Source organism: Anas acuta, chromosome 2, assembly GCF_963932015.1.
Source record: "Anas acuta chromosome 2, bAnaAcu1.1, whole genome shotgun sequence".
NCBI lineage: Eukaryota > Metazoa > Chordata > Aves > Anseriformes > Anatidae > Anas > Anas acuta.
In genome coordinates, this window is record NC_088980.1 from 73,166,852 (window position 1) to 73,184,421 (window position 17,570).

At 35.6% G+C, this 17,570-nt stretch overlaps 1 long non-coding RNA gene across 2 annotated transcripts in view; it reads left to right on the forward strand.

The window, feature by feature from the left end:
- Nucleotides 1-17,570, forward strand: part of LOC137851741 (uncharacterized) — a 76,691-nt gene that overhangs the window by 23,101 nt on the left and 36,020 nt on the right. Inside the window, exon 2 of one of the 2 annotated variants that reach the window (XR_011093416.1) lies at nucleotides 8,527-8,638. The exons of the other annotated variant lie outside the window; for it this stretch is intronic. This is a non-coding gene — a long non-coding RNA (uncharacterized lncRNA). The remainder of the gene's footprint in view (nucleotides 1-8,526; nucleotides 8,639-17,570) is intronic. 2 annotated transcript variants of the gene reach the window in all.

Below are 17,570 nucleotides of genomic sequence, written 5' to 3' on the forward strand. Positions count from 1 at the left end.
TCGTGATTTGTTTTTTAATTTAAGTTCTTCAGTTAAATTAAAAGTAATCACAATGCTCTATGCTTTTGAAATGTTTATTGATATATCCTTGATATGTACTACATTTTTCATTTAAAATACTGCAGTTTCTTCAACTCTGAGACAGATACTATATGCATTTTTAGAAAAAAAAAAAAAGTAAAATTTTATTATTGTATGCTTTTATTCTTTGAAGCTTGTGCTTTTCTGATTTTTGTGCATGATGGTGTTTGTTGTTTTTTTTTTAACATTTTCATACAGTTCTGCTCTTCAGTGGTTCTCAGCAAATATCTTTATATTACTAAGAGTTATGTTAGCAAATGTTAATGTTAGATTCTTATGGAATTTTACTTTACCTAAAAGAAGGTTAGTGTGATGAAACTGCGGTATTTCTTTGCCTTTTCACTTCCATTGAATTTGTATAACTTACATCTCCTAAGCTTAGAGTTAACCATATGATACAATGAAGTACCTGATGAAAAGTACCTTTTATGTGAAAACTAAAGGGAATGCTTACCAACTGTAAAATATCAATGAGCTTATATCAAATATTTCCATGGTTGTATCCCCAGTTCTATATCAGACTTAAGCTGTGTGGAAAGGTTATTTCCCATTCAGCTTGTGCTTGTTTCCTCTGGTATGTTGCTATAGGCCAGTATGATCTGCAGGAAAGCATAAGTAACAGTGAGAGCTCAGTGAGAGAAGCTCTTCGTTCCTGGATAATCTCTGCATTACCCTTGTTTCATTAGGAGGCTGGGAAGGTGTAGGTGAGTGAGTTAGACTGTCCTTGGTAAGTGGGGATATCACTTTTATCTTGGGTATTTTGTCAAAACATGTTATCTAGTGGCAGAAAGTAAATTCTTAACCCATTAAAGCACAGGTTCTTTTGTATCTGCATGTAAAAAAATAATTTATGAAAACAAATTGAGGAAAATTCTGTTTCTTCTGTGCTTACAATTAACTTGCGTTAACAGACTACAAAAAATAGCATGTGTTGTTGAATGCTTGTTTTTTTTTTTGTTTTTTTTTTTTATATGTATTTACATATTGTGTTCCAGCTTAATTTTTTTCTTTCAGGACGCAGGAAATCCAGGTTTAGTACATTCTGTATTTAAAAATGTTTGCTCGTTTCAGTGAGAAAGGTTTGAGCTACCTCTCAGTGACTTATTTGACTGTTGAGCTTTTACCATATGTTATAAACCAACAACTGAAAAGTAGCACCCACGTTTCCAAAATGTTCAAGCAAGTCCCGTGGAAAGTAAAAGGAACACAAACGATGCCTCTTTCAGCATTTTATTAATTGTTTAAATAATATTGGAATAGGGGCTTATACCATGTTGCATTAAGATCTCTTCAGGATCTTGAATATTGAAAAGCAATGTAGTACACTTGTACAAATATCATGGATCTTGGTAATGATCCCACTGCGTGTTCTATCTATAAAAGCTGCTAGCTGTTGCACTACTCTCAAGCTTGCAGCAGTTTAGCAACGTTTGCACAGGCAGGTGTTACTGATGTAGGTCACTTTCAGGTTTTGGAGATCAGGTGAATGGGGTCCACAGCCTTCTGCTCTGGATTGTAGATGTTTTATTGTGCTAATTCGTACAAGTTTTTAGAGTCAGATCAACTTCTGAAACTGATCGTCTTTTCTATTTCTTTTTTGTGTGTGAAAGAGGAGTTTAATTTTCTCACTGACTTCTTTTGTTGTTTATAAATGATATAATTTGGGTAAGTATGTGAATAAGCTTACTGCTGCTGAATGGAAGAAGGTGGATATTCTGTGATGGAGTCATCAAACCTGAATCTGTAACCTTTCTGCTTACCTAGCTTTCAATGATAATTATCAGACATATAGGTGAATCACACTGTCTTAAAATAGAATTAATGAGCATTTCCATTGAGGGTGCAATCTACTAGATTATTAAAGAGCATCTGTGTTCTTTCAATTATGGTAATTTCACTGTTTTAAATAGTGTTTTACATTTCCTGATGGGAATGCAACTATACTCTGCATATGCTTATTAAGCTACTTAGCAAACATAGTTTATTAATAAAATTCAAAGTGTGTCATCTCATTCCATATTCTAAAAATCTGCAAAATATAAGCTCAAAATTCAGGAACTGAGTCCCAGATAACTGTGCAGCCTATTCAGGACAAGTTATGTTCGAGTACTAGGAATTTTAGATAAGTAGTCCTCCTGTAGCTCATAGCATGTTCCCAAGGTAGTGAAAAACAGTAGCCAAGAAGGACCACCAGAGAGTGCATGTATAGATTTGCCTTTGTATATAAAATTTCCAAGGGGCTCTGCCTATTTATAAAGAATGGTGCAAAACGACATGTCTTTTTGGCTGCAGTTCCATTTATTTATTTATTTTGGTGAGCCATAATTAGTCTTGCATTGGACACTTGGAGGGGAAAGTGGTCTCAGTTTTCCTTGTCTTCTTAGAAGAATTTGGAAATACCTCTGTACCTAAGAAGCCAGTAGTGATTAAGAAGGAAGTTGAAAGATCTGCTCCAGGAGGTCAGGGCCTATAAGTCTCTTGCATAGTTATGGCTATGTGACTGAAACGTCTGTGCCTTGTCAAAGTCTAAGAGGAAAAAAGGTAATAAAATCTGTGAAGTCCGTTATCTAAAGTTAGAAAAACTGTATACTGTTTCAATGTTTGTAATGTTCATCTAGATGAACTTTCTGTTTAGCTAGTAAATCCTGATCTGAGGCAAGGACCTGAATCATGTCAGAGTGTATCATCAGTCCAGTGGGCTGATGAGGTAATCCCAGATTATGCAAAAGATTTTTTTCTAACAGTGTTGTCTTTGTTTTGAATAACATTACTACATTGGAAACTTTCAGGAAAAGAAATAGCCTGGTGGAAAAAAAGGTTTAAAAGGGATGAGTAGGAGAGACCCAGCTTGGACAGCTTGGGATGGGAATATAGATGCTATCCAAAAATAAGATGAGGGGAAAAGTAAAATGATGCCCCAAGTGGATGGTGCTGCTGTTGGACTATGGCTTGTATGCCTCCAAACATCTATGAATTAAAAGTAGTATGAGGCTCTACATATTTTTACTAATACACTACAGAATTTGCCCAAACTTCATTTCTGTAGTAAAATTCTTCTATCTATTTATTGCTTATAACTATAAACAATAGTATTAGCAAGGTAGCCTATTTAGTAAATATTCACTAGTGACTACTCTGGGGCTGATGGCCAAGCAGTTAGAAGACAAAGTCTGTTAATGTCAGTAGGTTTGCAGCGTTAGACATGCATTGGTTTGCAAGCATTCCACCAACATCTGGCATTTCTCATCTTTCTGCCAGGTAATTGTTCTGGGAATGTTGAAATACCTAGAAAACAGACCAAATCAGGATACTGTGTCTAGATAGATATAGCAAGATCAGTCCTTAGGAAATTGGGTACCACAAAGGGGACCAAAACACTTCTGGTCCTTTTTCAAATAAGGAAAATTGTTTAACATTCAAATTGCATTTGCCCTAATTATTGCTGTTCAGTTTTTATAGTTGCAACTTTTGCACAGTAAAACAGCCTTATTCTTCTGTATTAATATTTAGCAATATAAGTTAGGTATAAGTTTAATAAAAAGTAATAACAAACACATTGTTAAGATTTTTCAAGCTTCACTGGACATACGTACTCTTCAAACCTGAGACAGCATAATTTAGTATCTCCATTTCAGAGCTGATTAAATTAAAACACTGGGAAGTGACATTAGGGGTTCTTTCATGAACTGCTTCACCCGCAGAATACTGGAGGCAATAAATCAGCATTTTTTATCGCTAATAAAAATAAAGTTTAAAAGCCACTTTATGCAAGGACGGTTTATCATTACAAATATTTTCTTACTGTATGGCAATATAAAACAAGCTACGAAAATTAGAGAAGGTTGTGGAACCAATAATGTAATATGACAGTCATCATAAAAAAAAAAAAAGAGTAAAATAATCTTTATATTTTCTATCATATATTTACAAACTACCTCATTGACGTTATCAATGGTAAGCCATGGTTCCTTTTTGAAGCTTAAATATGATACCCAAAACAAGCTTTTCCAAAATGGAAATGGCCTTCTTGAAATGTTTCATTTCTCCATGTAATGTGATAGTACTATGATGTTAGGAGCAAGGAATAATTTTGCTTCTTCATTTATCAAAGAAAAAATAAATCAGGAAGATACAGTTCTTCATGTGATTTGATTTTTTATTTATTTATTTATTTATTTTAATTCCAGTAAAGTTATAAATCAGCAGATTTCTCATTGTGTTTGTGACATCGGCTGTAAACTAAAGCATGACATCTGGTCTGTAGTCCACACAGAAAAACTCTTTTGGCGGCAAAAAGGGTAAGAATACAAGTATTTACTTGATAGTATTCATTCAGGATGACAAAGAAAGTGTAATAAATAATGAGGTGTTAGCATGGGAAGGGGAGCAGGATAGAAAATTTCCATGACTAATAAGGAACTGAGAAAAGAAGAAATTGAACATCATACCTGTACAATGACTGCACAATGGAGAGCTGAAAAACAAGAGATGTTTGCTTCCAGCTGCTTTTAAATGAAACACAGCTGACATTTGCATTTCAATGCTATTAAGATTTTTGGATTGTTTTAAAAATTATTTCCATTATGTCTAGGTGTGTGAGACTAAAGAATCTTGCTAGATCTCCACAGCAAATGAAATGGTTCCTTGTTTTTAGATATCATTTTGTATCAGCTGTTCAACGTTAATAATGCTGCATTGTCTGAATTTTCTTTAAGCTTCATATTACATATTTCTGTAAAGAAACATGGCTTAAAATACTGTTAGGTTTGGAAGTTGTTCTTGCCGTGCAACTTTAAACGTGATAATCTACATTACAGTGGCTTAATTTTCTGTGGTTGAGCACATACTGAGAGTGCTGATACTAGAAACTTCAGCTATTTTTAGTGAGCTTTTCTAGGGTATTATTATGCATTTGTATAATAATACCCTATGTTATTATGCATAGGATCTGCAAAACTTAAGATACTTTCCAAAAGTAAGTGTTTATAAGTAGCAAAAAACCAACAGTATCCAAAAAGAGAAAGTCAAGTGTGAATAGATATGTTGGAAACTTCAACATAGTATAGTAGTCATGAAAGTGCTCTTGGAGGTCGCTGGTAATGACTAGATTTTTATGACACAAATAGCGCCAGGAGGTCTCTTAGGGACTCTTTTTCAGTGCATCGAGTCAAGTTTCCCATAGTATCTAATACATCTCCATCATCATCTAAAGACTGTGTGGTTGGCAAGTTGCAAGAGAAGAAGCTGTTGAAAGAGATGAAAAAGAATAGCCATGAAAGTTTTTGTAAGTATGGAACTGACTGAAATCAAGTCATATATTCATCTTAATCTTTCTACTAATAGTCAATTCCACGAAGCAAGTCTCTCCTGGAGTAGAAGGGAACTTAATTATACTGTGAATGCCATACCCTCCTTCACATCTTCTGAGATCGTATCTGCTACAGCAACATCTCTGTGGAACACCTGGGATATAATACATGATTATTTTACTTCTGGGCGGAAATACGGGTGGCTTTTTTATCTCCTTGGTACTGCTGTTGGCCCTCTAAGGACCTGACACACTGAAAAGATTGAAGATAGTTGATATCATGATGGAGGGAAGTTTCCTTTGCAACAAGTTGAGAATATTAATTTTATTTCAAAAAATGTGCTTTGTGTTAAGTTTTTGTTCATTTGTATTAAGTATAGTTCAAACGTTAAGCTAAAGTCTCAGAGGCCGGGAAAAGTGAACTGATGAGGCCTGTGTTTACTGTTCTTCAGGCTACATGTGTGCATTTCCATAAAATAAAAACATACAAGCAATGTGGATCCTAAACCATTTGTCTGAATATTTGTCACCTTGAGGAATTAGTTTCAACATCTCTTTCCTGTATGTTCCTGTTTCAGCCACAGGCTGCATAAGTAAAAATTAGGGTCTATTTTCAAGTAAGATGGAAAAAAGGAAGCTCAGTAGAATATTATTTATACATTATAAACAAATGTAATAATATAATTATATAACTAATTGGGGCAGCAATTAAGCAACTAGGTTGGTGTTTGTGCTGGTGAAAGCTATTCATTGTGGAAGCTTAATTTTAGATGTTTAATAAATTATTGCTCAATCTCAGTTATTGTACTGTAAAATAGAACAAACAACTCTTCCCATTATTTTTTTAGCTCACTGGGAAATGCAGTAACCTATAATCCAGTGCTATAAGCTCAAACATTTATTGCACATATTTTATTTTCACTGCAAAGTGGTTGTTTTCTAGAAGAACAATATTTGATTTGAGGCTACAGATTGACAAGAGGAATGTAATAATTAGTGGATATTTTAAGTTGCACTTATTTTCTTGTCTTGTAACAGGCGCCATTTCAAACTTCTTCATAAGAAAAACAGCCATGTTTTATCCTTTATTCCTGGGAGGAACAGTTGTTCTTTGCTGTTTCCAAATGTAGAAATATTCCTGGTTCAAAATGTAGTTTATTCTTCTTTTCATCTGTGTTGTTATAGATTTTTCCTGTTGTAATTGAAGCTTAAATATATTTTCTAAATTCAACAAGAAAAAAAAAATAAAAAGGTGGTGGGGGGAAATATGCTGTAATTTTATCTCAAGTCAAACATTGTTTTGTTAAGACTGAAATTAATGATTTAATTTCTAAATGGTGTTGGACTGTAGTCTCATACAATGTTTGTCAAAGAACACGTTGGTTATACTAACATATATCTGCAAATGTGCAAATAAGCAATACTACAGGTACTTAAAAGCATAATGATACATAAGCCTTTGTGTGGCTATTGTATTTCCATATTTCATCAGTGAAATGTCACACCTCTCTGCACTGATCCAACTAATTTGTTGTATAGATACATCACTCTTACAAACTCCACTGAAGTAGTCTGTATTTCTTCTTAACAAACAATTTTTTTAGAACTACTTCAAGGAAATATACTATTTTAATTGAAATTCAGAAGAACATTCTGAGCTTTGTCAGATTGCATGATACGGTTTGGGAATGCAAGCCGTGTGTTTGCAGATTTAGTGTAAGGACCAGCTGTGGGTTTATTCTTCGGTAGTCTGTCTGGGAACTTTTATTTTTTTAGGTGCAGAGAAGTATTTGTGTGTGAATGTGATCAGTGCCAGTTCAGAGGTTGTTCCTTGAGGGCAGAGTCAGCCCTTGAGAAAATCTTGGTCTCTCTCACAGGGAGTGAGTGGGAAGGGAGTACTACCTGAAAATGGCCAAGCTTTTCCAAAGCTGCAGGACTTTTCCAGGTTTTCCAGGTATAACCCAAGTACACTCTAAGGCCTCCTTTCCCTCTTGTTCCTTTGTTCTTCTTTGGGAGCATCTAGTTTTTGCAGACATGTAATTGGATGATGTTTCAATGCTTCTGTCTTGTGTGTTTCCATTAAGTTTCAGCACAGGTGGAATTCTTGACTATGTCACTGCACAAATGCTTTTTTTTTCTTCCCCTTTTATTCCTGCCCTTCTTTTCTCAGAGGACTGAATGCTTTGAAAACTGTCCAATGTACTCTTGGGTTCTGTGTGCTGTGTCTAACAGTGTATCATGAGAGGTGGCCCAGCAATGCTTCGGGGGTAGGTGCTGAAATACTGAGTGGGAAAAGAATACATGTGCACATATACATATATTTTTTTTTGATCAGCAGCAAGATAATATGCATTTTCATGAATTAAAAGAACTATTTATAATAAATATTAATTATACTATTATTTATGATTATGTATGTTAGCTTTCTTCAAAGAACATGAATACAGCTCAATTTTCACACATTCACAGACAATATATCTGTGCATTAATTACTGGTGGGACTTGAACTATTTTACCTCTGAGCTGCAAAAGAGGAGTATTATTACTCTGTATTCAGTTCAGGGAACTAAAGCAGGCAGCTAAGCTTCCTGTGCTGTCAATGCAGAGGCAGGCAGTTTTCTGACTTCAGGGTCTGAATTGCCCTGTGGCAGATCTGACCTTGCTTCCCTCCATGGGAACTCGTGGAGGGAGGGGAATCCAGCTCTCCAGCTTGGACACTTAGGGTGCTCAGAGCAGTTAATATGCATTCTTTGAATGGTTTTGACTCACTGTCTTGAGCAATAAAGAAAGAAATATATGAATGTTAAACCATACAGACTTTACCCCTTTCCCAGGGTGGGTTCTGTGCCTGAAAATTATATGAACAGTGCAGTTCATGGGGAAGTATGTTACTGTCCAAACAGAGTCTGATCTAGCTCAAAGAGGTTTATGTGCACTGACATTGAGTTCTGTAGGTAGGTATTTGATATAAAGCATGGTAAAATGAAATCGGGATGTTTGGGCTGTTTTTAAATGCTAACAGTCCATGGGGAGTGGTCCTTTTAAATAGGCTTCTATGTTCAGTAATGGAAATTACATTATTTAATAGCATGAATTCGATAGAGAAGTGTAATTAAGTGGCAGTCTTTATGTTACAGCTGTATGAAATTACCATGACCTGTCAAACTGCAGAACCAAGAACCTTAAGACTGAGGAAAAGCCTCTGAAAGTTGCCAGTAGTTAAGGAAGTGTGGAGTAGACTGCAGAAGGGTGAGTAGCTGAGCTTTGCAGCACTGTTTGAGACAACTGAACTGCTATGTAGTTTACCATGCCACAACACCACATTTTTATCTCAATTCTGGAATATTGAAACTAGTAAACTAACCTCTTACTGGGTTAATTGTCTCTTACCACTGTGATCTAGAAATGTAAACAAAAATATTTTTTTGTTTACAAAAAAAAATATATTAAAGCTGATTCTTCAGTTAACACTGGAATTAACCTGTGTTTTCTATACTTCTACTCTGATGCTAGAAGCATGTCAGGCATGAAATGTAAATAGATTTAGTTATTTGCATTTTAATCAGCAAAAAAAGTGTTTCTCTGAATATTTTTGACCGAAAAAATAGTCTAGTGATAATTACCTATTTTTACATGTATTATATATGAAGTAGGGATACACATGCTAATTAGATAGTAAAATTAAATATTTATGAAATGCTGTTTGTCTATAAATATAGAAAACTGTTAATTATCACTGAGATATTTGTTAAAATTCAGACAATTCAGATGGATAAATAATGAATAGTAATTTATATATTGATACTTTATAAATAAAACATTGCTGTTTCTTTTCTGTTTGATTCTGCTGAGAACCTGACTTTGGTCTCAGTCACGTACATGCTATTGTAGTCAGTCTTTAAAAAAGAAATAAAATGAATACAAATTGAATAAACAGTTGGTATGGTTATTATGGATTAGTAATCCACAAAAATTTTTGCTATTTTGTCATAAGGCTGTGCATTTTGGACAAAAAACACCTGCCCTCTTCCCAGGGCCGCTCACTTGTCAGAAGTGGCAGTGAGGCCTGACTTTTTTCCCCTGGAACTTTGTGCCTTTGGGGCAAGTACAACACGTAGACCTCATGTTCTTTCCTTTCCTTGTGTAGGGCAACATAAACATGGATGGAGTCCCACCCGCTTAGAAACCCCATCTCATCTTGTGACAAACTGTGAAGGGCCTAGTCTGTATAAAAACCTGTACTGTCCTGTCTTACGCCATGTGGAATGGTTAGAACAGGCAGGTGGGATGGATGGCTGTATTGGGTCAAATGCAGGGGATCTGAACTATCCATGTGTGAGGTGTACAGCCACAGGAATTGCATTGACATCTGTGCTCCAACATAACTATGTTGATTTCATATCTGCCTTTCCTCATGGCCAGGTGAGAGGTTTCTCCAAATGGGAGAAAACCATTACCAAATGGTAAGCTTGGCCTTCAGCCTGGGCCAGAGGCAATTCCATCACAGCTGTGTAAATGAAGGATTATAGTTTATTCTGACTTTTTCATTTGGGATTTTTTTCTTTCTTTAATACTCTTGTAATTAGCCAAGTAGTTTATTTCCTTCCATGAGGAAGATAGCATTTAGTAATCAGTCTGAAGATATAGAATTTATTCTGCATAGCATGAAGCTTACAGAAAAACGTGAATCTCAAAGATGAGGTCAGAGTTTTAGGTATGAAACAAGAAAAATTCCACTGATGTTCTTTTCAGTTGAGACTTGTTGTATATGTTGTATTGGTGATCTCAGTTTCAGGCTGTAAATTGTGGTAAGGTCCAACCATGTGATTCTTTGACTTCAAGACCAATTATACCACTTCAATTTTTGATGTTTGTGGAAATGTTAGAGCATTTACCCTAGATTGATATCAGAAACAGAAGAATAATTATCACTGCTGTCAGTAATAATAGACTTTAGGAACTGTGTTTTAGTTTGTGTCAGTCTTGAGCTACCTGCCCACAATGTGTTCCTGTGTTGTCACGCAACTTCTTCCATTTGAAAAGTTGTCTTATTTCTACCAGACCTTTGCGTTATAGCAACCTGAGAAGTTGTGATGCTAGTAAAAATCTCACTGATTTATGCAGAGTACAGAGATTAATGTTGACTGAGGTAGAAATAAAGTCTGAGTGCTTTGTGTATGTGCCCAAATCTCAGCAATGACAGAAATTTATCAGTTTTGGACAGAAACTAGTAAAGTTGGGAGAAAGTGCATGTTGAGTTATTTATTTTACACCAGAAAAAAGGTGTTACTATTCTTTTGGCTTACTTGGTGAATAAGACTTTTGAGTTTCTGTTCATTGTTTCTTTAGGAAAAAAAATAGCAATGAATTACTCTTTTACTCCTCCTTCACTTGTGTATGTTTCCTGCAAGAAGGAGGCAATATTTCTGCATTCTTGAATGCCGTGGAAATTTGCTAGCAGCGGACAAGAATATTTGTATCTCCAAAGCTGCTCTAGCAATTTACCTTATTTTTCTTCCACTACAAGCCAGTGAGAGCAGGTCCCAGGGAAGCGCTTATCTTCAGTTTGTGGTGTTGTGTGTGTATGTGCCTGAGTGCATGCAGAAGAGAAATTCCAGTTAGTGCTCTGACCTTGTATGTTGTCAATTCTCCAGAATAAGCTTTTGGATTGCATGGCCCAAGTTTGCTTACAGCCTTATGCTGCAAAGGTGTATTTTTTTTTTTCTTTCAATTTTTATAGATTTCATTAAATAACTTAAATTCTGTTAATTGCTTGTAGGCAACTTTCCAGGATGGCAGCTTTCCAACTCAGTAGCTTCAGTCTGTCTGTGTGATTTGTTGACTCTTTGTACAGTACTGATAAAATCTCATGGGACAAAAACAATAGGTACCCAGTTGCCATGCAGACTCATGTAGTAGTACGTCCTTCCCCTGTGGTGACCAGTCTCAGCTGGAGAAGATGCAAAGATGACAAAATACATTGTCATTGACACTTCAGTCCATGTAAAATGTGGTGAAACTGCTTGGTCTGAACAGGTAAAATATCATTGCTACCTAACCGATTGGTCTCCTGATTCCTTTATTGTGGTTTGAACATACTTGTCTTCAGATCTACTTATAAAGTGTAGGAGTTGATCCTGAAGGCTAATCCTGAAGTCTTATATTCACGAGAAATTTAGTGGGACTTCCTCTCTCTCAATATTATGCCTACCCATCTTTTATCTTACCTTAAATGATTAAACAGTGCAGGCTTGTGTCATCAAGGTGCCTGTCTCTGTGACCATTGCAGGCATGAGATGCATCACTCTGTAACTCTCTTTACCAGTTTTCTGTAAACTAAGGTGTATTCTGTTCTTGGAGAAACAGTTTTAGTCTTGATCCAGTGTTTTTGTACTCACTACGACAAACCCAGATTAGTTGGTATTAACAAATGCATTTTTCATATACAACAATTACAACTGCCATGTTTTTGTTCATATCATCAACTTAAGACCTAGCAAATCAGGGTATGCTCCTTCAGTTGCTGGGACAAACTCTTGGTTTGAGCAGTCTTGCCATTAATCTTTAGATGCCTTTCTCTAAACCACAAACACAATTCTGAGCCCATGTATAATAACGTAGTATAACTATCTGTAGTACCCTGAAAAAGCAGTAAAAAACATTTTCAGCAATGATGCACTAAATCCAACTAAATATCAACATCTGATGGCTAAATATCAACATCTAATACACAGCTTTTCTCCCCCTTTTCCTAGCAGTGTATCTGACTTAGTTGTGTCTGTTTTAGAGATGTCTTAGCAGATGAATTGAACTTCACTCTTGTATTCTGCTGTTTTCTAACTCTTGATGTCTGATGGGATAAACCAGACCTTTGCTGTTTTAGACTTTGTTCCCAAGATAAAAATTCCATGCCATTCTCATTTGGAATAACTTGGAGTTGTAATAGTCTTTTGAGACTTTTTTTTTTTTTTTTTACCGAATACAGTAAAAGTCCATGTCTTCTATTCCTGTTTCATCTTGATAGTATACCAAACATTGTTTTATTAGATACCTACTTTTCAAAGGAAATAAATAATTTGAAAGTGTATTTAGATTTACAGTAGCTGTAGCAGAACATACACAACTAAAATTAGTGGGAGTATTGTGGCTTCATTCATATACCAAGCAGGCAAGGTACATGCAAAGCACCACTTCTGAGTTCTGTTGAGTCTAGGAAACAGAAATATATAATTTCAATTTCCCTTTATTATTCTATGCATTTATCTAATTACTGAAGTTTGTACTATATCATTGCTTGTTGCAGTTCTGAACAAAAAAAAAAAAACAACAAACAAACCTGCCCTCCCCAAAGAAATCAGCAATAGCAATGAAGAAGTAAAGAACAACTCTTAAATGTTTAAAAATAAAAAAAAATTGCATAGTTTGAGTCATAGGGTGCACCTCAGCCCTAAACAAAACAGCATTATTGTTTTTCTGCCTTATCTCAAATTGTATTTCTGATGCAACTTGTAGCAAATCTGTTATCTGTAACTTCTGAGCCAGATGCCTGACACTTTAGGCATGCCCATAAACAACTTCTAATGCATTCAAATGAGACTGTTTAAAACATGTTCTTCCCTTGCACATGTTTTGGCTGTTTTAAGCTGAACTAGATGACATTAAGGTAAGAAATAATTATGAGACCAATCTCACAGGGCTCTCAGAGTACTTAATTTGCACTGACTTCAGGTCATGCTGCCAGAAAAAAAGCCAAAGAAGCAAAAATGTAATGAGATCTGAGTACACTAATTAAACTTCCCAACCCAAAGGGTTGATATATACAAACAACTGTTATATTTGATGCTGCTCTACTATATTACTGTTTTTCTAAGAATTTCTCTGCATCCATATATGGCTTTCAGTTCACTGTTTTGATCAGTGTGTCAATAATGCTTTGTGAGGATAAAATGTTACTTTTTTTTTTTTTTTTGCCCTTTTTGTTCAGTAATGAAACAATTAACCTGTGTTGCGACAACTCTCAAACTTTTTAAGATAGGTTTTTCTTATCAGGTCTAGTAATTCACTTCTTTGGAACCTTGATCTATGTGCTTGGTATTTTCAATAAAATGGCAAGTCCATGTGGAAACAGATGCAGTGAAGCATCCAGTCATGAACTTGACCTTTTTTTTATTCTGCTGGTTTGATAACATTTTTGCAATATGAGAGACCATTTTTAACTTAGCCAAAGTGACATTTTTACTTTTTCCATGTACAAACAAAAGTAGAAATGTAATTTCATTGTGCCTTACTTTTCCTGTTGAACTGCCTAGACCTTTTCAAATACTTTTCCAGATTATCAAAAGAAAGCAAACTTATTTTCTTCATTGTGATAGTGTTTCTGTACTTTTACATAGGCAGTGCTAGATGTACAATTTAATAATTCACAAAGAAAAGGTCTTGCCAGCTGCTTTTTTCTCCCAACTGTGGTGTGATGATGACTGAAGTAGTAATTTATGCTATTATGAAATATGTTCTGTATAGCCCTGCGTAGTTTATTTTTGCCTGAATAACATAGGTAAAATATTACACAGTTTTTCTGTAACTAAACTTCTTTAGTTTGCTTTTCATTTAAAAAGTAGCTACTCCAAAAGCATTTTGAAACTCTTTTTGCAAACATAATAACTTACTGAGGTTAGCAGGGACTGTTGGAGATGACCTAATCTAAGTCCTGCCCCTTCTCAAAGCAGGGTCAGCTAGAGCAGGTTTTTCACAACTGTGTCTAGTTGGATTTTTAATGTCTCCAAGAACAGAGACTCCACAACTTCTCTGGGCAACCTGTACTAGTATTCAAACACTGTGACAGCAAAAGGTTTGGGGTTTCTTGTTCTGTTTCATTTTTTTCTCCTTAAAACATGTAAGTAGGGTTTTATGTATTTCAGTTGGTTTGTCTTCTCAGTGGGTGCCACTGGGAAGGGTCAGGCTCTCTCTTCATCATCCTGAGATCCCCTTGAATTTTCTTTCTGATGCTCAGCAGTCCCGGTTCTCTTGGCCTCTCCTTGTATGACAAGTGCTCCAATCACTCATTTTCAAGGCCTTAAGTCATGCCACAGAAAAGATGTGTTTGCAGCACAGAATGGAGGAAAAAAAAAACAACAAAAAAAAAACCAGCCATCATAGAGGGCAATATGTCTCACAGATCTCATTTATGTTCAAACAGCAGCTACAAGATTTTGTCACTTCTGTTGTTTAAAGCAAGAAAAACAAAACAAAGTTTGAAAGTATCATCTGGTCTATCTTGTTCACTTATTGTACTTTTCCTTTAAAACAAACGTGTGACTCCCATGCAGGTGGCTGTTAAGAACAGTGCTGTTACAGGGGAGATGGCATTCAAGCTACCACCCAGTGATTAAGAGATTTTGCATTGCCTTGGCACACAGAAAAAGGATAAGGACAAAGATGTTGGTGAAAAGCTTTAAAAGGATAAGGACAAAGATGTTGGTGAAAAGCTTTATCCAAAGAGTGGCATTCCAAATGGTATGTCTAATAAGCAGAGAAATTGATGCAGGGAGGTGGGAATTGGATGCAGCAGGCACCTGGGAAGACAGACTTCACTTGATCTCAGTGAGCCGTCTTGCCTGTGCTTCTGAGGTGTTCCCAGCTGAGCAAGGCAATGACAGGCTTGTTTGTATCTCTCTCCTTGGATCTCAGCAAGAAGTGTTACTCTCCAAAGGGAGAGTAGTTGAGAGACTGTTGCCCTCCTCTGGATCCCTCTGACTGCAGTGCTGTGGAAGAAGGGGAGCAATGAGATTCACAGCTTTTCCTTTCAGCAGCTTCTGTTGCTGTATGATGCACTCAAAGAGGCCTGGTGGCTGGTGTTTATACACATTCCAGTCATGCTTAAAGATTAGTTTCAATCTCAAAAGAAGAGGAAGGTATTATTTCTTCTTCCATTCTTCTCATTTTCTTCAGCCAACATAGCCAGGAGTAGTATGTCAGTACAAGATCATTATAGCCTGTACTGTCTCTTTGGCTTCTGTTAATGTAAGCATGGGGAAAGGTAGGGCAGAGCTGTGGATCCGGTGGAAAGGACAGATAAAATGCTAAGTTGTAAACACTAGATTGAGATGCATGTTAGTTCTAACATTTTGTTTTATTGCTAGCAAATAAAGTAATTAGCAATGATTGAACTTCTAGTTACTATTGTCTAATTAAATTACTTAAGAACACCAAATTCCACTGTGGCAGCATAAGTGAAGGAAATGAATCCTAAAATATGAATTCAGTTAATTTATAGATCAATTGCCTCTTACTGATTACCTTTTATTATCCCATCTTTGTCTGGGGCAGTTAGAAATGCTGTTTTAAACAATTTGGGAAATCTATCATTTTTTCCTTAATGATGATCCTTCTCTTAATTAATAGGCAGGATATCGCTCTCTTCCTCTCTTTACAGAATTTGTGGTGGTTCCTTATTTTTTTATTTTTTATTTTTTTAACATCCTACTTTACTCTCATTTTAAAGAGCCCAAGAAATTCAAGTTCGATTGAATTTCTTCAAGGTATTCTGATTCTTATCTGCAATGTATGGATGGAATACTTGAGAAAAATGTTGTGGATTCAGCTCTTACTGCATATACATAATCAACTGTGTATAAATAATCATAATTCATGTTTTGAATCATGTGCTTGAATAAGGGTTAAAGCATTATGTCTGTAGTGCTACCAGCATTCCCTTTGGGTGCAGAGGGGATACGTCAGCAAATAGAACCTAGTGAGCCAGCAGAATTCAGTTCTAATTGTTTTAATCAGCAGGGTCAAAACATAGTCAAATTATCAGTGATATTCACAGTCAGCAGGTTTTAACAGTGAATACAAAACACTGGTGCAGGATCTGGGATGATTCACTTTTGTAACAAAGTCTTGTAAATATCTTAGAGAATAATCACCAATGTAGTAAAAAATTGTTGTGTGATTATCAGTTTCATTATTTCAGATTTTTTTTAACAGTTTTAAAACTCTTTGCTGTTAATGCATTAGGTACATATGTTTTCACTACTTAGAAACCACAACTTGCCTGTTGAAAAGTTACTACTCCCTCCAAACAGAAAAATTCAGTAAACTGGAGTACACATGAGAAGAACTGCTTAAATCTGCACACATTGTATTAGACATACATGTAATAGTATTGAATGGATGCATAGGCACAGAAAGCCTCTGTGTCAAGGGCAATGGGTGTTTCATGGAAGAAAATGCAGGAACAGAGCAAAGAGCGTTCAGAATTGTGGAATCTCTTTAATGAGCCAATAGTGATTTTGAAGATTAAGATTTACCAAATTAAGATTTAAATGCCAAAATATGATAAAATTAGATTATTTTTCCTCAAAGGATGATAAATCTTTATTCTTTTAAAAGCAGAATTAAAAAAAAAAAAAATCTGCGTCTTTCTTGTTACCTAGTTTCGCTGCTGCAGTCACTGACACGGGCGAGGCTTCCACTTAAGTGCAGAAAGCAGCTTAAAAGGAAAAAGGATTTTATTCTTAAAATAAAAATAAATGATATGAAAGAAACTGGAATTTCATATAATATTCTGTTTTTTATCAACGAGTAAAGAACTAAATGAGAAGGTAGTTCCATTGCATCCGAACTTATAATGGGTTGGCTCATAAATTATTGCTTCTTATGATAATATTTAGTGATCTTTGAAAGAATAGTAAGTAGATATGTTACCCTTACACATCTAACGTTACTCCTAGCACTTCATGAGGGGTGCAAGAAGTAATACAAATACTGAAACTTTACATTTCACAGAACTTCATAATATTTCAATCGGCAAGCAAAATTCTTCATATCATTGTGGTGATCCAAATTTGATGTTCGTACATTCTTTTGCTGAAATAGTTCAGAAATTTACATCTTTTCTGAACCTAGTCACGCCATGAAAATTGACTTTGCTACTTTCAGTCTACTTGTTTACCTCTTAGTAAATGCATGAAGGATCTGTGAAAGTCCTTGCAGCGTTATTTTACCAGTCATCTGTAAAACTTTTCATTTCAGCTTTGCTTGAGTTAACTCCACAGTAACAAGACAATAAATTGTAAGGAGACGTAGTTCTGGCAAAGCCTCTTGGAAGCTCATCTGAATGTATGTGTATGAGCTCAAGACCTTCCCATGCAGTCTGGGCAATGATCAGTCAACACCGTGG